The sequence below is a fragment of the Ranitomeya imitator genome, unplaced genomic scaffold, assembly GCF_032444005.1.
Source record: "Ranitomeya imitator isolate aRanImi1 unplaced genomic scaffold, aRanImi1.pri SCAFFOLD_240, whole genome shotgun sequence".
In the NCBI taxonomy this organism is placed as follows: Eukaryota; Metazoa; Chordata; class Amphibia; order Anura; family Dendrobatidae; genus Ranitomeya; species Ranitomeya imitator.
This window is the reverse complement of record NW_027194554.1, coordinates 17610-38362: the sequence shown is the minus strand read 5'-3', so window position 1 is coordinate 38362 and position 20753 is coordinate 17610. Positions and strand designations below refer to the sequence as shown.

Here is a 20753-nt window from a genome sequence, read left to right as displayed (position 1 = left end):
TCGTTGTAAAGGGTAGAGGTTTGCAAGAACTAATTTACGAAGAAACAAGACAAGGAGAACGGTTTACACATGCACCATCAAACTTCCATGAGAAGCTGTCGGAAAGGGAAATCAACAAGCACCCCAGATGGGACTTGAACCCACAATCCCTGGCTTAGGAGGCCAGTGCCTTATCCATTAGGCCACTGGGGCTTGATGGAGTAGCTTAAAAATCTAGACTTTTTTTGGTTACCACAAGAGTGCAGCACTCAATTTTGATTGAGTTATCACGAACGATCTTGTAAGTTTGAACTCCAAATTGAAACAAACCGTCCGAATGCACATGCATCTTTATTTTACAAGAGAGCCAGGGCTAACTTTGTCGGGTCACTGTACGTTACTAATGCCGATGATGGAAAGTTTATTGGACTACCAGAAGCCTGAAAAACTAAATAGATAGCTTCCACATTTCCCTTTCAATTATGACACCAGATTACGGTGGGACTCAGTAGACTTGTCCAACCTGCGGCAATTTTTAAAAATACAAAAACTTAAACAACAAATATCTCGTTGAAATTTCTCTCTTAATCTTGGCGCTAGATCATGAACCGTTTCAACGACTTCAGTAGTAAAAAATACAAAACGAAGGCAAGAATAGAATGCTCCAGGTGAGGGTCGAACTCACAACCTCGGCATCACTCGACAGTTACTGCTTTATAAGTACCGCGCGCTGACCGATTGCGCCACTGGAGCCGACTGGGCACACCCCCTACGACATACATTCTATAAGAAAAAAAAAATGAAATGGGATAGTTCTTCAGAAAATTAATGATTGCTTACAACAGGTTTCTAAGATTTTATTATAATGTTTGACAATATATATTTTACCATATCACGATCTTTATTAAAAATGAAAATGAGAAATTTAGACACTGGACGCCGGGTCATTTTAGACTCAAACATCCTGTTTTTTTTTGGATCTGGAAATGCGCACGTACATTTGCTGCAATGAACAGACATTGACGATATAAAAAATTCTTCTGAATTCAGGGGCTGCAGGGTCATCTGTGACATCACCTTTTGTGATTCCTAGATCCTGTGTTAACAGCTGCGTACAGAGGTGTTGTCAGTCTTTGTAACCATACCTCTGATATTTAGGAGAACGGCAGGATGTTTGAGTCCAAAATGTTCCCAATGGCCAGGGTAAAAATTGAAAGATTACTCTCATTTTGTTTTGTAAGAAAGAACATGATATGAAAAAAAGAACATTGTCCAAAATGTTTCAAAAACCGTTTACATTTTTTCAATTATAATTTTTTTCTTTTGATCTTTGCAAATATTGTGTGGTTGAAAGCATAACCATATCTTAGAAAATATACTCTTTGTTATTTGGGTCATAAATGAAGATAAGATGAAAACAATTAAGATGCAATATTTTTCCGCCACACAATTGCGTGTTAACGCTTCTCTCAGTACATGGAAAGGATCGTTGTAAAGGGTAGAGGTTTGCAAGAACTAATTTACGAAGAAACAAGACAAGGAGAACGGTTTACACATGCACCATCAAACTTCCATGAGAAGCTGTCGGAAAGGGAAATCAACAAGCACCCCAGATGGGACTTGAACCCACAATCCCTGGCTTAGGAGGCCAGTGCCTTATCCATTAGGCCACTGGGGCTTGATGGAGTAGCTTAAAAATCTAGACTTTTTTTGGTTACCACAAGAGTGCAGCACTCAATTTTGATTGAGTTATCACGAACGATCTTGTAAGTTTGAACTCCAAATTGAAACAAACCGTCCGAATGCACATGCATCTTTATTTTACAAGAGAGCCAGGGCTAACTTTGTCGGGTCACTGTACGTTACTAATGCCGATGATGGAAAGTTTATTGGACTACCAGAAGCCTGAAAAACTAAATAGATAGCTTCCACATTTCCCTTTCAATTATGACACCAGATTACGGTGGGACTCAGTAGACTTGTCCAACCTGCGGCAATTTTTAAAAATACAAAAACTTAAACAACAAATATCTCGTTGAAATTTCTCTCTTAATCTTGGCGCTAGATCATGAACCGTTTCAACGACTTCAGTAGTAAAAAATACAAAACGAAGGCAAGAATAGAATGCTCCAGGTGAGGGTCGAACTCACAACCTCGGCATCACTCGACAGTTACTGCTTTATAAGTACCGCGCGCTGACCGATTGCGCCACTGGAGCCGACTGGGCACACCCCCTACGACATACATTCTATAAGAAAAAAAAATGAAATGGGATAGTTCTTCAGAAAATTAATGATTGCTTACAACAGGTTTCTAAGATTTTATTATAATGTTTGACAATATATATTTTACCATATCACGATCTTTATTAAAAATGAAAATGAGAAATTTAGACACTGGACGCCGGGTCATTTTAGACTCAAACATCCTGTTTTTTTTTGGATCTGGAAATGCGCACGTACATTTGCTGCAATGAACAGACATTGACGATATAAAAAATTCTTCTGAATTCAGGGGCTGCAGGGTCATCTGTGACATCACCTTTTGTGATTCCTAGATCCTGTGTTAACAGCTGCGTACAGAGGTGTTGTCAGTCTTTGTAACCATACCTCTGATATTTAGGAGAACGGCAGGATGTTTGAGTCCAAAATGTTCCCAATGGCCAGGGTAAAAATTGAAAGATTACTCTCATTTTGTTTTGTAAGAAAGAACATGATATGAAAAAAAGAACATTGTCCAAAATGTTTCAAAAACCGTTTACATTTTTTCAATTATAATTTTTTTCTTTTGATCTTTGCAAATATTGTGTGGTTGAAAGCATAACCATATCTTAGAAAATATACTCTTTGTTATTTGGGTCATAAATGAAGATAAGATGAAAACAATTAAGATGCAATATTTTTCCGCCACACAATTGCGTGTTAACGCTTCTCTCAGTACATGGAAAGGATCGTTGTAAAGGGTAGAGGTTTGCAAGAACTAATTTACGAAGAAACAAGACAAGGAGAACGGTTTACACATGCACCATCAAACTTCCATGAGAAGCTGTCGGAAAGGGAAATCAACAAGCACCCCAGATGGGACTTGAACCCACAATCCCTGGCTTAGGAGGCCAGTGCCTTATCCATTAGGCCACTGGGGCTTGATGGAGTAGCTTTAAAATCTAGACATTTTGTTTGGTTACCACAAGAGTGCAGCACTCAATTTTGATTGAGTTATCACGAACGATCTTGTAAGTTTGAACTCCAAATTGAAACAAACCGTCCGAATGCACATGCATCTTTATTTTACAAGAGAGCCAGGGCTAACTTTGTCGGGTCACTGTACGTTACTAATGCCGATGATGGAAAGTTTATTGGACTACCAGAAGCCTGAAAAACTAAATAGATAGCTTCCACATTTCCCTTTCAATTATGACACCAGATTACGGTGGGACTCAGTAGACTTGTCCAACCTGCGGCAATTTTTAAAAATACAAAAACTTAAACAACAAATATCTCGTTGAAATTTCTCTCTTAATCTTGGCGCTAGATCATGAACCGTTTCAACGACTTCAGTAGTAAAAAATACAAAACGAAGGCAAGAATAGAATGCTCCAGGTGAGGGTCGAACTCACAACCTCGGCATCACTCGACAGTTACTGCTTTATAAGTACCGCGCGCTGACCGATTGCGCCACTGGAGCCGACTGGGCACACCCCCTACGACATACATTCTATAAGAAAAAAAAAATGAAATGGGATAGTTCTTCAGAAAATTAATGATTGCTTACAACAGGTTTCTAAGATTTTATTATAATGTTTGACAATATATATTTTACCATATCACGATCTTTATTAAAAATGAAAATGAGAAATTTAGACACTGGACGCCGGGTCATTTTAGACTCAAACATCCTGTTTTTTTTTGGATCTGGAAATGCGCACGTACATTTGCTGCAATGAACAGACATTGACGATATAAAAAATTCTTCTGAATTCAGGGGCTGCAGGGTCATCTGTGACATCACCTTTTGTGATTCCTAGATCCTGTGTTAACAGCTGCGTACAGAGGTGTTGTCAGTCTTTGTAACCATACCTCTGATATTTAGGAGAACGGCAGGATGTTTGAGTCCAAAATGTTCCCAATGGCCAGGGTAAAAATTGAAAGATTACTCTCATTTTGTTTTGTAAGAAAGAACATGATATGAAAAAAAGAACATTGTCCAAAATGTTTCAAAAACCGTTTACATTTTTTCAATTATAATTTTTTTCTTTTGATCTTTGCAAATATTGTGTGGTTGAAAGCATAACCATATCTTAGAAAATATACTCTTTGTTATTTGGGTCATAAATGAAGATAAGATGAAAACAATTAAGATGCAATATTTTTCCGCCACACAATTGCGTGTTAACGCTTCTCTCAGTACATGGAAAGGATCGTTGTAAAGGGTAGAGGTTTGCAAGAACTAATTTACGAAGAAACAAGACAAGGAGAACGGTTTACACATGCACCATCAAACTTCCATGAGAAGCTGTCGGAAAGGGAAATCAACAAGCACCCCAGATGGGACTTGAACCCACAATCCCTGGCTTAGGAGGCCAGTGCCTTATCCATTAGGCCACTGGGGCTTGATGGAGTAGCTTAAAAATCTAGACTTTTTTTGGTTACCACAAGAGTGCAGCACTCAATTTTGATTGAGTTATCACGAACGATCTTGTAAGTTTGAACTCCAAATTGAAACAAACCGTCCGAATGCACATGCATCTTTATTTTACAAGAGAGCCAGGGCTAACTTTGTCGGGTCACTGTACGTTACTAATGCCGATGATGGAAAGTTTATTGGACTACCAGAAGCCTGAAAAACTAAATAGATAGCTTCCACATTTCCCTTTCAATTATGACACCAGATTACGGTGGGACTCAGTAGACTTGTCCAACCTGCGGCAATTTTTAAAAATACAAAAACTTAAACAACAAATATCTCGTTGAAATTTCTCTCTTAATCTTGGCGCTAGATCATGAACCGTTTCAACGACTTCAGTAGTAAAAAATACAAAACGAAGGCAAGAATAGAATGCTCCAGGTGAGGGTCGAACTCACAACCTCGGCATCACTCGACAGTTACTGCTTTATAAGTACCGCGCGCTGACCGATTGCGCCACTGGAGCCGACTGGGCACACCCCCTACGACATACATTCTATAAGAAAAAAAAAATGAAATGGGATAGTTCTTCAGAAAATTAATGATTGCTTACAACAGGTTTCTAAGATTTTATTATAATGTTTGACAATATATATTTTACCATATCACGATCTTTATTAAAAATGAAAATGAGAAATTTAGACACTGGACGCCGGGTCATTTTAGACTCAAACATCCTGTTTTTTTTTGGATCTGGAAATGCGCACGTACATTTGCTGCAATGAACAGACATTGACGATATAAAAAATTCTTCTGAATTCAGGGGCTGCAGGGTCATCTGTGACATCACCTTTTGTGATTCCTAGATCCTGTGTTAACAGCTGCGTACAGAGGTGTTGTCAGTCTTTGTAACCATACCTCTGATATTTAGGAGAACGGCAGGATGTTTGAGTCCAAAATGTTCCCAATGGCCAGGGTAAAAATTGAAAGATTACTCTCATTTTGTTTTGTAAGAAAGAACATGATATGAAAAAAAGAACATTGTCCAAAATGTTTCAAAAACCGTTTACATTTTTTCAATTATAATTTTTTTCTTTTGATCTTTGCAAATATTGTGTGGTTGAAAGCATAACCATATCTTAGAAAATATACTCTTTGTTATTTGGGTCATAAATGAAGATAAGATGAAAACAATTAAGATGCAATATTTTTCCGCCACACAATTGCGTGTTAACGCTTCTCTCAGTACATGGAAAGGATCGTTGTAAAGGGTAGAGGTTTGCAAGAACTAATTTACGAAGAAACAAGACAAGGAGAACGGTTTACACATGCACCATCAAACTTCCATGAGAAGCTGTCGGAAAGGGAAATCAACAAGCACCCCAGATGGGACTTGAACCCACAATCCCTGGCTTAGGAGGCCAGTGCCTTATCCATTAGGCCACTGGGGCTTGATGGAGTAGCTTAAAAATCTAGACTTTTTTTGGTTACCACAAGAGTGCAGCACTCAATTTTGATTGAGTTATCACGAACGATCTTGTAAGTTTGAACTCCAAATTGAAACAAACCGTCCGAATGCACATGCATCTTTATTTTACAAGAGAGCCAGGGCTAACTTTGTCGGGTCACTGTACGTTACTAATGCCGATGATGGAAAGTTTATTGGACTACCAGAAGCCTGAAAAACTAAATAGATAGCTTCCACATTTCCCTTTCAATTATGACACCAGATTACGGTGGGACTCAGTAGACTTGTCCAACCTGCGGCAATTTTTAAAAATACAAAAACTTAAACAACAAATATCTCGTTGAAATTTCTCTCTTAATCTTGGCGCTAGATCATGAACCGTTTCAACGACTTCAGTAGTAAAAAATACAAAACGAAGGCAAGAATAGAATGCTCCAGGTGAGGGTCGAACTCACAACCTCGGCATCACTCGACAGTTACTGCTTTATAAGTACCGCGCGCTGACCGATTGCGCCACTGGAGCCGACTGGGCACACCCCCTACGACATACATTCTATAAGAAAAAAAAAATGAAATGGGATAGTTCTTCAGAAAATTAATGATTGCTTACAACAGGTTTCTAAGATTTTATTATAATGTTTGACAATATATATTTTACCATATCACGATCTTTATTAAAAATGAAAATGAGAAATTTAGACACTGGACGCCGGGTCATTTTAGACTCGAACATCCTGTTTTTTTTTGGATCTGGAAATGCGCACGTACATTTGCTGCAATGAACAGACATTGACGATATAAAAAATTCTTCTGAATTCAGGGGCTGCAGGGTCATCTGTGACATCACCTTTTGTGATTCCTAGATCCTGTGTTAACAGCTGCGTACAGAGGTGTTGTCAGTCTTTGTAACCATACCTCTGATATTTAGGAGAACGGCAGGATGTTTGAGTCCAAAATGTTCCCAATGGCCAGGGTAAAAATTGAAAGATTACTCTCATTTTGTTTTGTAAGAAAGAACATGATATGAAAAAAAGAACATTGTCCAAAATGTTTCAAAAACCGTTTACATTTTTTCAATTATAATTTTTTTCTTTTGATCTTTGCAAATATTGTGTGGTTGAAAGCATAACCATATCTTAGAAAATATACTCTTTGTTATTTGGGTCATAAATGAAGATAAGATGAAAACAATTAAGATGCAATATTTTTCCGCCACACAATTGCGTGTTAACGCTTCTCTCAGTACATGGAAAGGATCGTTGTAAAGGGTAGAGGTTTGCAAGAACTAATTTACGAAGAAACAAGACAAGGAGAACGGTTTACACATGCACCATCAAACTTCCATGAGAAGCTGTCGGAAAGGGAAATCAACAAGCACCCCAGATGGGACTTGAACCCACAATCCCTGGCTTAGGAGGCCAGTGCCTTATCCATTAGGCCACTGGGGCTTGATGGAGTAGCTTAAAAATCTAGACTTTTTTTGGTTACCACAAGAGTGCAGCACTCAATTTTGATTGAGTTATCACGAACGATCTTGTAAGTTTGAACTCCAAATTGAAACAAACCGTCCGAATGCACATGCATCTTTATTTTACAAGAGAGCCAGGGCTAACTTTGTCGGGTCACTGTACGTTACTAATGCCGATGATGGAAAGTTTATTGGACTACCAGAAGCCTGAAAAACTAAATAGATAGCTTCCACATTTCCCTTTCAATTATGACACCAGATTACGGTGGGACTCAGTAGACTTGTCCAACCTGCGGCAATTTTTAAAAATACAAAAACTTAAACAACAAATATCTCGTTGAAATTTCTCTCTTAATCTTGGCGCTAGATCATGAACCGTTTCAACGACTTCAGTAGTAAAAAATACAAAACGAAGGCAAGAATAGAATGCTCCAGGTGAGGGTCGAACTCACAACCTCGGCATCACTCGACAGTTACTGCTTTATAAGTACCGCGTGCTGACCGATTGCGCCACTGGAGCCGACTGGGCACACCCCCTACGACATACATTCTATAAGAAAAAAAAAATGAAATGGGATAGTTCTTCAGAAAATTAATGATTGCTTACAACAGGTTTCTAAGATTTTATTATAATGTTTGACAATATATATTTTACCATATCACGATCTTTATTAAAAATGAAAATGAGAAATTTAGACACTGGACGCCGGGTCATTTTAGACTCAAACATCCTGTTTTTTTTTGGATCTGGAAATGCGCACGTACATTTGCTGCAATGAACAGACATTGACGATATAAAAAATTCTTCTGAATTCAGGGGCTGCAGGGTCATCTGTGACATCACCTTTTGTGATTCCTAGATCCTGTGTTAACAGCTGCGTACAGAGGTGTTGTCAGTCTTTGTAACCATACCTCTGATATTTAGGAGAACGGCAGGATGTTTGAGTCCAAAATGTTCCCAATGGCCAGGGTAAAATTGAAAGATTACTCTCATTTTGTTTTGTAAGAAAGAACATGATATGAAAAAAAGAACATTGTCCAAAATGTTTCAAAAACCGTTTACATTTTTTCAATTATAATTTTTTTCTTTTGATCTTTGCAAATATTGTGTGGTTGAAAGCATAACCATATCTTAGAAAATATACTCTTTGTTATTTGGGTCATAAATGAAGATAAGATGAAAACAATTAAGATGCAATATTTTTCCGCCACACAATTGCGTGTTAACGCTTCTCTCAGTACATGGAAAGGATCGTTGTAAAGGGTAGAGGTTTGCAAGAACTAATTTACGAAGAAACAAGACAAGGAGAACGGTTTACACGTGCACCATCAAACTTCCATGAGAAGCTGTCGGAAAGGGAAATCAACAAGCACCCCAGATGGGACTTGAACCCACAATCCCTGGCTTAGGAGGCCAGTGCCTTATCCATTAGGCCACTGGGGCTTGATGGAGTAGCTTAAAAATCTAGACTTTTTTTGGTTACCACAAGAGTGCAGCACTCAATTTTGATTGAGTTATCACGAACGATCTTGTAAGTTTGAACTCCAAATTGAAACAAACCGTCCGAATGCACATGCATCTTTATTTTACAAGAGAGCCAGGGCTAACTTTGTCGGGTCACTGTACGTTACTAATGCCGATGATGGAAAGTTTATTGGACTACCAGAAGCCTGAAAAACTAAATAGATAGCTTCCACATTTCCCTTTCAATTATGACACCAGATTACGGTGGGACTCAGTAGACTTGTCCAACCTGCGGCAATTTTTAAAAATACAAAAACTTAAACAACAAATATCTCGTTGAAATTTCTCTCTTAATCTTGGCGCTAGATCATGAACCGTTTCAACGACTTCAGTAGTAAAAAATACAAAACGAAGGCAAGAATAGAATGCTCCAGGTGAGGGTCGAACTCACAACCTCGGCATCACTCGACAGTTACTGCTTTATAAGTACCGCGCGCTGACCGATTGCGCCACTGGAGCCGACTGGGCACACCCCCTACGACATACATTCTATAAGAAAAAAAAAATGAAATGGGATAGTTCTTCAGAAAATTAATGATTGCTTACAACAGGTTTCTAAGATTTTATTATAATGTTTGACAATATATATTTTACCATATCACGATCTTTATTAAAAATGAAAATGAGAAATTTAGACACTGGACGCCGGGTCATTTTAGACTCAAACATCCTGTTTTTTTTTGGATCTGGAAATGCGCACGTACATTTGCTGCAATGAACAGACATTGACGATATAAAAAATTATTCTGAATTCAGGGGCTGCAGGGTCATCTGTGACATCACCTTTTGTGATTCCTAGATCCTGTGTTAACAGCTGCGTACAGAGGTGTTGTCAGTCTTTGTAACCATACCTCTGATATTTAGGAGAACGGCAGGATGTTTGAGTCCAAAATGTTCCCAATGGCCAGGGTAAAAATTGAAAGATTACTCTCATTTTGTTTTGTAAGAAAGAACATGATATGAAAAAAAGAACATTGTCCAAAATGTTTCAAAAACCGTTTACATTTTTTCAATTATAATTTTTTTCTTTTGATCTTTGCAAATATTGTGTGGTTGAAAGCATAACCATATCTTAGAAAATATACTCTTTGTTATTTGGGTCATAAATGAAGATAAGATGAAAACAATTAAGATGCAATATTTTTCCGCCACACAATTGCGTGTTAACGCTTCTCTCAGTACATGGAAAGGATCGTTGTAAAGGGTAGAGGTTTGCAAGAACTAATTTACGAAGAAACAAGACAAGGAGAACGGTTTACACGTGCACCATCAAACTTCCATGAGAAGCTGTCGGAAAGGGAAATCAACAAGCACCCCAGATGGGACTTGAACCCACAATCCCTGGCTTAGGAGGCCAGTGCCTTATCCATTAGGCCACTGGGGCTTGATGGAGTAGCTTAAAAATCTAGACTTTTTTTGGTTACCACAAGAGTGCAGCACTCAATTTTGATTGAGTTATCACGAACGATCTTGTAAGTTTGAACTCCAAATTGAAACAAACCGTCCGAATGCACATGCATCTTTATTTTACAAGAGAGCCAGGGCTAACTTTGTCGGGTCACTGTACGTTACTAATGCCGATGATGGAAAGTTTATTGGACTACCAGAAGCCTGAAAAACTAAATAGATAGCTTCCACATTTCCCTTTCAATTATGACACCAGATTACGGTGGGACTCAGTAGACTTGTCCAACCTGCGGCAATTTTTAAAAATACAAAAACTTAAACAACAAATATCTCGTTGAAATTTCTCTCTTAATCTTGGCGCTAGATCATGAACCGTTTCAACGACTTCAGTAGTAAAAAATACAAAACGAAGGCAAGAATAGAATGCTCCAGGTGAGGGTCGAACTCACAACCTCGGCATCACTCGACAGTTACTGCTTTATAAGTACCGCGCGCTGACCGATTGCGCCACTGGAGCCGACTGGGCACACCCCCTACGACATACATTCTATAAGAAAAAAAAAATGAAATGGGATAGTTCTTCAGAAAATTAATGATTGCTTACAACAGGTTTCTAAGATTTTATTATAATGTTTGACAATATATATTTTACCATATCACGATCTTTATTAAAAATGAAAATGAGAAATTTAGACACTGGACGCCGGGTCATTTTAGACTCAAACATCCTGTTTTTTTTTGGATCTGGAAATGCGCACGTACATTTGCTGCAATGAACAGACATTGACGATATAAAAAATTCTTCTGAATTCAGGGGCTGCAGGGTCATCTGTGACATCACCTTTTGTGATTCCTAGATCCTGTGTTAACAGCTGCGTACAGAGGTGTTGTCAGTCTTTGTAACCATACCTCTGATATTTAGGAGAACGGCAGGATGTTTGAGTCCAAAATGTTCCCAATGGCCAGGGTAAAAATTGAAAGATTACTCTCATTTTGTTTTGTAAGAAAGAACATGATATGAAAAAAAGAACATTGTCCAAAATGTTTCAAAAACCGTTTACATTTTTTCAATTATAATTTTTTTCTTTTGATCTTTGCAAATATTGTGTGGTTGAAAGCATAACCATATCTTAGAAAATATACTCTTTGTTATTTGGGTCATAAATGAAGATAAGATGAAAACAATTAAGATGCAATATTTTTCCGCCACACAATTGCGTGTTAACGCTTCTCTCAGTACATGGAAAGGATCGTTGTAAAGGGTAGAGGTTTGCAAGAACTAATTTACGAAGAAACAAGACAAGGAGAACGGTTTACACATGCACCATCAAACTTCCATGAGAAGCTGTCGGAAAGGGAAATCAACAAGCACCCCAGATGGGACTTGAACCCACAATCCCTGGCTTAGGAGGCCAGTGCCTTATCCATTAGGCCACTGGGGCTTGATGGAGTAGCTTAAAAATCTAGACTTTTTTTGGTTACCACAAGAGTGCAGCACTCAATTTTGATTGAGTTATCACGAACGATCTTGTAAGTTTGAACTCCAAATTGAAACAAACCGTCCGAATGCACATGCATCTTTATTTTACAAGAGAGCCAGGGCTAACTTTGTCGGGTCACTGTACGTTACTAATGCCGATGATGGAAAGTTTATTGGACTACCAGAAGCCTGAAAAACTAAATAGATAGCTTCCACATTTCCCTTTCAATTATGACACCAGATTACGGTGGGACTCAGTAGACTTGTCCAACCTGCGGCAATTTTTAAAAATACAAAAACTTAAACAACAAATATCTCGTTGAAATTTCTCTCTTAATCTTGGCGCTAGATCATGAACCGTTTCAACGACTTCAGTAGTAAAAAATACAAAACAAAGGCAAGAATAGAATGCTCCAGGTGAGGGTCGAACTCACAACCTCGGCATCACTCGACAGTTACTGCTTTATAAGTACCGCGCGCTGACCGATTGCGCCACTGGAGCCGACTGGGCACACCCCCTACGACATACATTCTATAAGAAAAAAAAAATGAAATGGGATAGTTCTTCAGAAAATTAATGATTGCTTACAACAGGTTTCTAAGATTTTATTATAATGTTTGACAATATATATTTTACCATATCACGATCTTTATTAAAAATGAAAATGAGAAATTTAGACACTGGACGCCGGGTCATTTTAGACTCAAACATCCTGTTTTTTTTTGGATCTGGAAATGCGCACGTACATTTGCTGCAATGAACAGACATTGACGATATAAAAAATTCTTCTGAATTCAGGGGCTGCAGGGTCATCTGTGACATCACCTTTTGTGATTCCTAGATCCTGTGTTAACAGCTGCGTACAGAGGTGTTGTCAGTCTTTGTAACCATACCTCTGATATTTAGGAGAACGGCAGGATGTTTGAGTCCAAAATGTTCCCAATGGCCAGGGTAAAAATTGAAAGATTACTCTCATTTTGTTTTGTAAGAAAGAACATGATATGAAAAAAAGAACATTGTCCAAAATGTTTCAAAAACCGTTTACATTTTTTCAATTATAATTTTTTTCTTTTGATCTTTGCAAATATTGTGTGGTTGAAAGCATAACCATATCTTAGAAAATATACTCTTTGTTATTTGGGTCATAAATGAAGATAAGATGAAAACAATTAAGATGCAATATTTTTCCGCCACACAATTGCGTGTTAACGCTTCTCTCAGTACATGGAAAGGATCGTTGTAAAGGGTAGAGGTTTGCAAGAACTAATTTACGAAGAAACAAGACAAGGAGAACGGTTTACACATGCACCATCAAACTTCCATGAGAAGCTGTCGGAAAGGGAAATCAACAAGCACCCCAGATGGGACTTGAACCCACAATCCCTGGCTTAGGAGGCCAGTGCCTTATCCATTAGGCCACTGGGGCTTGATGGAGTAGCTTAAAAATCTAGACTTTTTTTGGTTACCACAAGAGTGCAGCACTCAATTTTGATTGAGTTATCACGAACGATCTTGTAAGTTTGAACTCCAAATTGAAACAAACCGTCCGAATGCACATGCATCTTTATTTTACAAGAGAGCCAGGGCTAACTTTGTCGGGTCACTGTACGTTACTAATGCCGATGATGGAAAGTTTATTGGACTACCAGAAGCCTGAAAAACTAAATAGATAGCTTCCACATTTCCCTTTCAATTATGACACCAGATTACGGTGGGACTCAGTAGACTTGTCCAACCTGCGGCAATTTTTAAAAATACAAAAACTTAAACAACAAATATCTCGTTGAAATTTCTCTCTTAATCTTGGCGCTAGATCATGAACCGTTTCAACGACTTCAGTAGTAAAAAATACAAAACGAAGGCAAGAATAGAATGCTCCAGGTGAGGGTCGAACTCACAACCTCGGCATCACTCGACAGTTACTGCTTTATAAGTACCGCGCGCTGACCGATTGCGCCACTGGAGCCGACTGGGCACACCCCCTACGACATACATTCTATAAGAAAAAAAAAATGAAATGGGATAGTTCTTCAGAAAATTAATGATTGCTTACAACAGGTTTCTAAGATTTTATTATAATGTTTGACAATATATATTTTACCATATCACGATCTTTATTAAAAATGAAAATGAGAAATTTAGACACTGGACGCCGGGTCATTTTAGACTCAAACATCCTGTTTTTTTTTGGATCTGGAAATGCGCACGTACATTTGCTGCAATGAACAGACATTGACGATATAAAAAATTCTTCTGAATTCAGGGGCTGCAGGGTCATCTGTGACATCACCTTTTGTGATTCCTAGATCCTGTGTTAACAGCTGCGTACAGAGGTGTTGTCAGTCTTTGTAACCATACCTCTGATATTTAGGAGAACGGCAGGATGTTTGAGTCCAAAATGTTCCCAATGGCCAGGGTAAAAATTGAAAGATTACTCTCATTTTGTTTTGTAAGAAAGAACATGATATGAAAAAAAGAACATTGTCCAAAATGTTTCAAAAACCGTTTACATTTTTTCAATTATAATTTTTTTCTTTTGATCTTTGCAAATATTGTGTGGTTGAAAGCATAACCATATCTTAGAAAATATACTCTTTGTTATTTGGGTCATAAATGAAGATAAGATGAAAACAATTAAGATGCAATATTTTTCCGCCACACAATTGCGTGTTAACGCTTCTCTCAGTACATGGAAAGGATCGTTGTAAAGGGTAGAGGTTTGCAAGAACTAATTTACGAAGAAACAAGACAAGGAGAACGGTTTACACATGCACCATCAAACTTCCATGAGAAGCTGTCGGAAAGGGAAATCAACAAGCACCCCAGATGGGACTTGAACCCACAATCCCTGGCTTAGGAGGCCAGTGCCTTATCCATTAGGCCACTGGGGCTTGATGGAGTAGCTTAAAAATCTAGACTTTTTTTGGTTACCACAAGAGTGCAGCACTCAATTTTGATTGAGTTATCACGAACGATCTTGTAAGTTTGAACTCCAAATTGAAACAAACCGTCCGAATGCACATGCATCTTTATTTTACAAGAGAGCCAGGGCTAACTTTGTCGGGTCACTGTACGTTACTAATGCCGATGATGGAAAGTTTATTGGACTACCAGAAGCCTGAAAAACTAAATAGATAGCTTCCACATTTCCCTTTCAATTATGACACCAGATTACGGTGGGACTCAGTAGACTTGTCCAACCTGCGGCAATTTTTAAAAATACAAAAACTTAAACAACAAATATCTCGTTGAAATTTCTCTCTTAATCTTGGCGCTAGATCATGAACCGTTTCAACGACTTCAGTAGTAAAAAATACAAAACGAAGGCAAGAATAGAATGCTCCAGGTGAGGGTCGAACTCACAACCTCGGCATCACTCGACAGTTACTGCTTTATAAGTACCGCGCGCTGACCGATTGCGCCACTGGAGCCGACTGGGCACACCCCCTACGACATACATTCTATAAGAAAAAAAAAATGAAATGGGATAGTTCTTCAGAAAATTAATGATTGCTTACAACAGGTTTCTAAGATTTTATTATAATGTTTGACAATATATATTTTACCATATCACGATCTTTATTAAAAATGAAAATGAGAAATTTAGACACTGGACGCCGGGTCATTTTAGACTCAAACATCCTGTTTTTTTTTGGATCTGGAAATGCGCACGTACATTTGCTGCAATGAACAGACATTGACGATATAAAAAATTCTTCTGAATTCAGGGGCTGCAGGGTCATCTGTGACATCACCTTTTGTGATTCCTAGATCCTGTGTTAACAGCTGCGTACAGAGGTGTTGTCAGTCTTTGTAACCATACCTCTGATATTTAGGAGAACGGCAGGATGTTTGAGTCCAAAATGTTCCCAATGGCCAGGGTAAAAATTGAAAGATTACTCTCATTTTGTTTTGTAAGAAAGAACATGATATGAAAAAAAGAACATTGTCCAAAATGTTTCAAAAACCGTTTACATTTTTTCAATTATAATTTTTTTCTTTTGATCTTTGCAAATATTGTGTGGTTGAAAGCATAACCATATCTTAGAAAATATACTCTTTGTTATTTGGGTCATAAATGAAGATAAGATGAAAACAATTAAGATGCAATATTTTTCCGCCACACAATTGCGTGTTAACGCTTCTCTCAGTACATGGAAAGGATCGTTGTAAAGGGTAGAGGTTTGCAAGAACTAATTTACGAAGAAACAAGACAAGGAGAACGGTTTACACATGCACCATCAAACTTCCATGAGAAGCTGTCGGAAAGGGAAATCAACAAGCACCCCAGATGGGACTTGAACCCACAATCCCTGGCTTAGGAGGCCAGTGCCTTATCCATTAGGCCACTGGGGCTTGATGGAGTAGCTTAAAAATCTAGACTTTTTTTGGTTACCACAAGAGTGCAGCACTCAATTTTGATTGAGTTATCACGAACGATCTTGTAAGTTTGAACTCCAAATTGAAACAAACCGTCCGAATGCACATGCATCTTTATTTTACAAGAGAGCCAGGGCTAACTTTGTCGGGTCACTGTACGTTACTAATGCCGATGATGGAAAGTTTATTGGACTACCAGAAGCCTGAAAAACTAAATAGATAGCTTCCACATTTCCCTTTCAATTATGACACCAGATTACGGTGGGACTCAGTAGACTTGTCCAACCTGCGGCAATTTTTAAAAATACAAAAACTTAAACAACAAATATCTCGTTGAAATTTCTCTCTTAATCTTGGCGCTAGATCATGAACCGTTTCAACGACTTCAGTAGTAAAAAATACAAAACGAAGGCAAGAATAGAATGCTCCAGGTGAGGGTCGAACTCACAACCTCGGCATCACTCGACAGTTACTGCTTTATAAGTACCGCGCGCTGACCGATTGCGCCACTGGAGCCGACTGGGCACACCCCCTACGACATACATTCTATAAGAAAAAAAAAATGAAATGGGATAGTTCTTCAGAAAATTAATGATTGCTTACAACAGGTTTCTAAGATTTTATTATAATGTTTGACAATATATATTTTACCATATCACGATCTTTATTAAAAATGAAAATGAGAAATTTAGACACTGGACGCCGGGTCATTTTAGACTCAAACATCCTGTTTTTTTTTGGATCTGGAAATGCGCACGTACATTTGCTGCAATGAACAGACATTGACGATATAAAAAATTCTTCTGAATTCAGGGGCTGCAGGGTCATCTGTGACATCACCTTTTGTGATTCCTAGATCCTGTGTTAACAGCTGCGTACAGAGGTGTTGTCAGTCTTTGTAACCATACCTCTGATATTTAGGAGAACGGCAGGATGTTTGAGTCCAAAATGTTCCCAATGGCCAGGGTAAAAATTGAAAGATTACTCTCATTTTGTTTTGTAAGAAAGAACATGATATGAAAAAAAGAACATTGTCCAAAATGTTTCAAAAACCGTTTACATTTTTTCAATTATAATTTTTTTCTTTTGATCTTTGCAAATATTGTGTGGTTGAAAGCATAACCATATCTTAGAAAATATACTCTTTGTTATTTGGGTCATAAATGAAGATAAGATGAAAACAATTAAGATGCAATATTTTTCCGCCACACAATTGCGTGTTAACGCTTCTCTCAGTACATGGAAAGGATCGTTGTAAAGGGTAGAGGTTTGCAAGAACTAATTTACGAAGAAACAAGACAAGGAGAACGGTTTACACATGCACCATCAAACTTCCATGAGAAGCTGTCGGAAAGGGAAATCAACAAGCACCCCAGATGGGACTTGAACCCACAATCCCTGGCTTAGGAGGCCAGTGCCTTATCCATTAGGCCACTGGGGCTTGATGGAGTAGCTTAAAAATCTAGACTTTTTTTGGTTACCACAAGAGTGCAGCACTCAATTTTGATTGAGTTATCACGAACGATCTTGTAAGTTTGAACTCCAAATTGAAACAAACCGTCCGAATGCACATGCATCTTTATTTTACAAGAGAGCCAGGGCTAACTTTGTCGGGTCACTGTACGTTACTAATGCCGATGATGGAAAGTTTATTGGACTACCAGAAGCCTGAAAAACTAAATAGATAGCTTCCACATTTCCCTTTCAATTATGACACCAGATTACGGTGGGACTCAGTAGACTTGTCCAACCTGCGGCAATTTTTAAAAATACAAAAACTTAAACAACAAATATCTCGTTGAAATTTCTCTCTTAATCTTGGCGCTAGAGCATGAACCGTTTCAACGACTTCAGTAGTAAAAAATACAAAACGAAGGCAAGAATAGAATGCTCCAGGTGAGGGTCGAACTCACAACCTCGGCATCACTCGACAGTTACTGCTTTATAAGTACCGCGCGCTGACCGATTGCGCCACTGGAGCCGACTGGGCACACCCCCTACGACATACATTCTATAAGAAAAAAAAAATGAAATGGGATAGTTCTTCAGAAAATTAATGATTGCTTACAACAGGTTTCTAAGATTTTATTATAATGTTTGACAATATATATTTTACCATATCACGATCTTTATTAAAAATGAAAATGAGAAATTTAGACACTGGACGCCGGGTCATTTTAGACTCAAACATCCTGTTTTTTTTTGGATCTGGAAATGCGCACGTACATTTGCTGCAATGAACAGACATTGACGATATAAAAAATTCTTCTGAATTCAGGGGCTGCAGGGTCATCTGTGACATCACCTTTTGTGATTCCTAGATCCTGTGTTAACAGCTGCGTACAGAGGTGTTGTCAGTCTTTGTAACCATACCTCTGATATTTAGGAGAACGGCAGGATGTTTGAGTCCAAAATGTTCCCAATGGCCAGGGTAAAAATTGAAAGATTACTCTCATTTTGTTTTGTAAGAAAGAACATGATATGAAAAAAAGAACATTGTCCAAAATGTTTCAAAAACCGTTTACATTTTTTCAATTATAATTTTTTTCTTTTGATCTTTGCAAATATTGTGTGGTTGAAAGCATAACCATATCTTAGAAAATATACTCTTTGTTATTTGGGTCATAAATGAAGATAAGATGAAAACAATTAAGATGCAATATTTTTCCGCCACACAATTGCGTGTTAACGCTTCTCTCAGTACATGGAAAGGATCGTTGTAAAGGGTAGAGGTTTGCAAGAACTAATTTACGAAGAAACAAGACAAGGAGAACGGTTTACACATGCACCATCAAACTTCCATGAGAAGCTGTCGGAAAGGGAAATCAACAAGCACCCCAGATGGGACTTGAACCCACAATCCCTGGCTTAGGAGGCCAGTGCCTTATCCATTAGGCCACTGGGGCTTGATGGAGTAGCTTAAAAATCTAGACTTTTTTTGGTTACCACAAGAGTGCAGCACTCAATTTTGATTGAGTTATCACGAACGATCTTGTAAGTTTGAACTCCAAATTGAAACAAACCGTCCGAATGCACATGCATCTTTATTTTACAAGAGAGCCAGGGCTAACTTTGTCGGGTCACTGTACGTTACTAATGCCGATGATGGAAAGTTTATTGGACTACCAGAAGCCTGAAAAACTAAATAGATAGCTTCCACATTTCCCTTTCAATTATGACACCAGATTACGGTGGGACTCAGTAGACTTGTCCAACCTGCGGCAATTTTTAAAAATACAAAAACTTAAACAACAAATATCTCGTTGAAATTTCTCTCTTAATCTTGGCGCTAGATCATGAACCGTTTCAACGACTTCAGTAGTAAAAAATACAAAACGAAGGCAAGAATAGAATGCTCCAGGTGAGGGTCGAACTCACAACCTCGGCATCACTCGACAGTTACTGCTTTATAAGTACCGCGCGCTGACCGATTGCGCCACTGGAGCCGACTGGGCACACCCCCTACGACATACATTCTATAAGAAAAAAAAAATGAAATGGGATAGTTCTTCAGAAAATTAATGATTGCTTACAACAGGTTTCTAAGATTTTATTATAATGTTTGACAATATATATTTTACCATATCACGATCTTTATTAAAAATGAAAATGAGAAATTTAGACACTGGACGCCGGGTCATTTTAGACTCAAACATCCTGTTTTTTTTTGGATCTGGAAATGCGCACGTACATTTGCTGCAATGAACAGACATTGACGATATAAAAAATTCTTCTGAATTCAGGGGCTGCAGGGTCATCTGTGACATCACCTTTTGTGATTCCTAGATCCTGTGTTAACAGCTGCGTACAGAGGTGTTGTCAGTCTTTGTAACCATACCTCTGATATTTAGGAGAACGGCAGGATGTTTGAGTCCAAAATGTTCCCAATGGCCAGGGTAAAAATTGAAAGATTACTCTCATTTTGTTTTGTAAGAAAGAACATGATATGAAAAAAAGAACATTGTCCAAAATGTTTCAAAAACCGTTTACATTTTTTCAATTATAATTTTTTTCTTTTGATCTTTGCAAATATTGTGTGGTTGAAAGCATAACCATATCTTAGAAAATATACTCTTTGTTATTTGGGTCATAAATGAAGATAAGATGAAAACAATTAAGATGCAATATTTTTCCGCCACACAATTGCGTGTTAACGCTTCTCTCAGTACATGGAAAGGATCGTTGTAAAGGGTAGAGGTTTGCAAGAACTAATTTACGAAGAAACAAGACAAGGAGAACGGTTTACACATGCACCATCAAACTTCCATGAGAAGCTGTCGGAAAGGGAAATCAACAAGCACCCCAGATGGGACTTGAACCCACAATCCCTGGCTTAGGAGGCCAGTGCCTTATCCATTAGGCCACTGGGGCTTGATGGAGTAGCTTAAAAATCTAGACTTTTTTTGGTTACCACAAGAGTGC

At 38.2% G+C, this 20753-nt stretch overlaps 28 non-coding genes across 28 annotated transcripts; all 28 read right to left on the bottom strand.

The window, feature by feature from the left end:
- Nucleotides 1-119: 119 nt before the first annotated feature.
- Nucleotides 120-192, bottom strand: TRNAR-CCU (transfer RNA arginine (anticodon CCU)). Its single transcript has one exon. It is a non-coding gene; the product is annotated as a tRNA-Arg (tRNA).
- A 447-nt stretch (nucleotides 193-639) lies between these two features.
- On the bottom strand, nucleotides 640-732 carry TRNAI-UAU (transfer RNA isoleucine (anticodon UAU)). Its single transcript is given in 2 exon segments — nucleotides 640-675; nucleotides 695-732. It is a non-coding gene; the product is annotated as a tRNA-Ile (tRNA).
- An 852-nt stretch (nucleotides 733-1584) lies between these two features.
- On the bottom strand, nucleotides 1585-1657 carry TRNAR-CCU (transfer RNA arginine (anticodon CCU)). Its single transcript has one exon. It is a non-coding gene; the product is annotated as a tRNA-Arg (tRNA).
- A 447-nt stretch (nucleotides 1658-2104) lies between these two features.
- TRNAI-UAU (transfer RNA isoleucine (anticodon UAU)) lies at nucleotides 2105-2197 on the bottom strand. Its single transcript is given in 2 exon segments — nucleotides 2105-2140; nucleotides 2160-2197. It is a non-coding gene; the product is annotated as a tRNA-Ile (tRNA).
- Nucleotides 2198-3048: 851 nt separating this feature from the next.
- TRNAR-CCU (transfer RNA arginine (anticodon CCU)) lies at nucleotides 3049-3121 on the bottom strand. The gene has a single exon. It is a non-coding gene; the product is annotated as a tRNA-Arg (tRNA).
- A 449-nt stretch (nucleotides 3122-3570) lies between these two features.
- On the bottom strand, nucleotides 3571-3663 carry TRNAI-UAU (transfer RNA isoleucine (anticodon UAU)). Its single transcript is given in 2 exon segments — nucleotides 3571-3606; nucleotides 3626-3663. It is a non-coding gene; the product is annotated as a tRNA-Ile (tRNA).
- An 852-nt stretch (nucleotides 3664-4515) lies between these two features.
- TRNAR-CCU (transfer RNA arginine (anticodon CCU)) lies at nucleotides 4516-4588 on the bottom strand. The gene has a single exon. It is a non-coding gene; the product is annotated as a tRNA-Arg (tRNA).
- A 447-nt stretch (nucleotides 4589-5035) lies between these two features.
- TRNAI-UAU (transfer RNA isoleucine (anticodon UAU)) lies at nucleotides 5036-5128 on the bottom strand. Its single transcript is given in 2 exon segments — nucleotides 5036-5071; nucleotides 5091-5128. It is a non-coding gene; the product is annotated as a tRNA-Ile (tRNA).
- Nucleotides 5129-5980: 852 nt separating this feature from the next.
- TRNAR-CCU (transfer RNA arginine (anticodon CCU)) lies at nucleotides 5981-6053 on the bottom strand. Its single transcript has one exon. It is a non-coding gene; the product is annotated as a tRNA-Arg (tRNA).
- Nucleotides 6054-6500: 447 nt separating this feature from the next.
- Nucleotides 6501-6593, bottom strand: TRNAI-UAU (transfer RNA isoleucine (anticodon UAU)). The gene is given in 2 exon segments: nucleotides 6501-6536; nucleotides 6556-6593. It is a non-coding gene; the product is annotated as a tRNA-Ile (tRNA).
- An 852-nt stretch (nucleotides 6594-7445) lies between these two features.
- TRNAR-CCU (transfer RNA arginine (anticodon CCU)) lies at nucleotides 7446-7518 on the bottom strand. Its single transcript has one exon. It is a non-coding gene; the product is annotated as a tRNA-Arg (tRNA).
- A 1391-nt stretch (nucleotides 7519-8909) lies between these two features.
- On the bottom strand, nucleotides 8910-8982 carry TRNAR-CCU (transfer RNA arginine (anticodon CCU)). The gene has a single exon. It is a non-coding gene; the product is annotated as a tRNA-Arg (tRNA).
- A 447-nt stretch (nucleotides 8983-9429) lies between these two features.
- Nucleotides 9430-9522, bottom strand: TRNAI-UAU (transfer RNA isoleucine (anticodon UAU)). The gene is given in 2 exon segments: nucleotides 9430-9465; nucleotides 9485-9522. It is a non-coding gene; the product is annotated as a tRNA-Ile (tRNA).
- Nucleotides 9523-10374: 852 nt separating this feature from the next.
- Nucleotides 10375-10447, bottom strand: TRNAR-CCU (transfer RNA arginine (anticodon CCU)). The gene has a single exon. It is a non-coding gene; the product is annotated as a tRNA-Arg (tRNA).
- Nucleotides 10448-10894: 447 nt separating this feature from the next.
- Nucleotides 10895-10987, bottom strand: TRNAI-UAU (transfer RNA isoleucine (anticodon UAU)). Its single transcript is given in 2 exon segments — nucleotides 10895-10930; nucleotides 10950-10987. It is a non-coding gene; the product is annotated as a tRNA-Ile (tRNA).
- An 852-nt stretch (nucleotides 10988-11839) lies between these two features.
- Nucleotides 11840-11912, bottom strand: TRNAR-CCU (transfer RNA arginine (anticodon CCU)). Its single transcript has one exon. It is a non-coding gene; the product is annotated as a tRNA-Arg (tRNA).
- Nucleotides 11913-12359: 447 nt separating this feature from the next.
- On the bottom strand, nucleotides 12360-12452 carry TRNAI-UAU (transfer RNA isoleucine (anticodon UAU)). Its single transcript is given in 2 exon segments — nucleotides 12360-12395; nucleotides 12415-12452. It is a non-coding gene; the product is annotated as a tRNA-Ile (tRNA).
- Nucleotides 12453-13304: 852 nt separating this feature from the next.
- On the bottom strand, nucleotides 13305-13377 carry TRNAR-CCU (transfer RNA arginine (anticodon CCU)). The gene has a single exon. It is a non-coding gene; the product is annotated as a tRNA-Arg (tRNA).
- A 447-nt stretch (nucleotides 13378-13824) lies between these two features.
- Nucleotides 13825-13917, bottom strand: TRNAI-UAU (transfer RNA isoleucine (anticodon UAU)). Its single transcript is given in 2 exon segments — nucleotides 13825-13860; nucleotides 13880-13917. It is a non-coding gene; the product is annotated as a tRNA-Ile (tRNA).
- Nucleotides 13918-14769: 852 nt separating this feature from the next.
- On the bottom strand, nucleotides 14770-14842 carry TRNAR-CCU (transfer RNA arginine (anticodon CCU)). Its single transcript has one exon. It is a non-coding gene; the product is annotated as a tRNA-Arg (tRNA).
- Nucleotides 14843-15289: 447 nt separating this feature from the next.
- On the bottom strand, nucleotides 15290-15382 carry TRNAI-UAU (transfer RNA isoleucine (anticodon UAU)). Its single transcript is given in 2 exon segments — nucleotides 15290-15325; nucleotides 15345-15382. It is a non-coding gene; the product is annotated as a tRNA-Ile (tRNA).
- An 852-nt stretch (nucleotides 15383-16234) lies between these two features.
- TRNAR-CCU (transfer RNA arginine (anticodon CCU)) lies at nucleotides 16235-16307 on the bottom strand. The gene has a single exon. It is a non-coding gene; the product is annotated as a tRNA-Arg (tRNA).
- Nucleotides 16308-16754: 447 nt separating this feature from the next.
- Nucleotides 16755-16847, bottom strand: TRNAI-UAU (transfer RNA isoleucine (anticodon UAU)). Its single transcript is given in 2 exon segments — nucleotides 16755-16790; nucleotides 16810-16847. It is a non-coding gene; the product is annotated as a tRNA-Ile (tRNA).
- An 852-nt stretch (nucleotides 16848-17699) lies between these two features.
- TRNAR-CCU (transfer RNA arginine (anticodon CCU)) lies at nucleotides 17700-17772 on the bottom strand. Its single transcript has one exon. It is a non-coding gene; the product is annotated as a tRNA-Arg (tRNA).
- A 447-nt stretch (nucleotides 17773-18219) lies between these two features.
- On the bottom strand, nucleotides 18220-18312 carry TRNAI-UAU (transfer RNA isoleucine (anticodon UAU)). The gene is given in 2 exon segments: nucleotides 18220-18255; nucleotides 18275-18312. It is a non-coding gene; the product is annotated as a tRNA-Ile (tRNA).
- Nucleotides 18313-19164: 852 nt separating this feature from the next.
- Nucleotides 19165-19237, bottom strand: TRNAR-CCU (transfer RNA arginine (anticodon CCU)). Its single transcript has one exon. It is a non-coding gene; the product is annotated as a tRNA-Arg (tRNA).
- A 447-nt stretch (nucleotides 19238-19684) lies between these two features.
- On the bottom strand, nucleotides 19685-19777 carry TRNAI-UAU (transfer RNA isoleucine (anticodon UAU)). The gene is given in 2 exon segments: nucleotides 19685-19720; nucleotides 19740-19777. It is a non-coding gene; the product is annotated as a tRNA-Ile (tRNA).
- Nucleotides 19778-20629: 852 nt separating this feature from the next.
- On the bottom strand, nucleotides 20630-20702 carry TRNAR-CCU (transfer RNA arginine (anticodon CCU)). Its single transcript has one exon. It is a non-coding gene; the product is annotated as a tRNA-Arg (tRNA).
- Nucleotides 20703-20753: the final 51 nt, after the last annotated feature.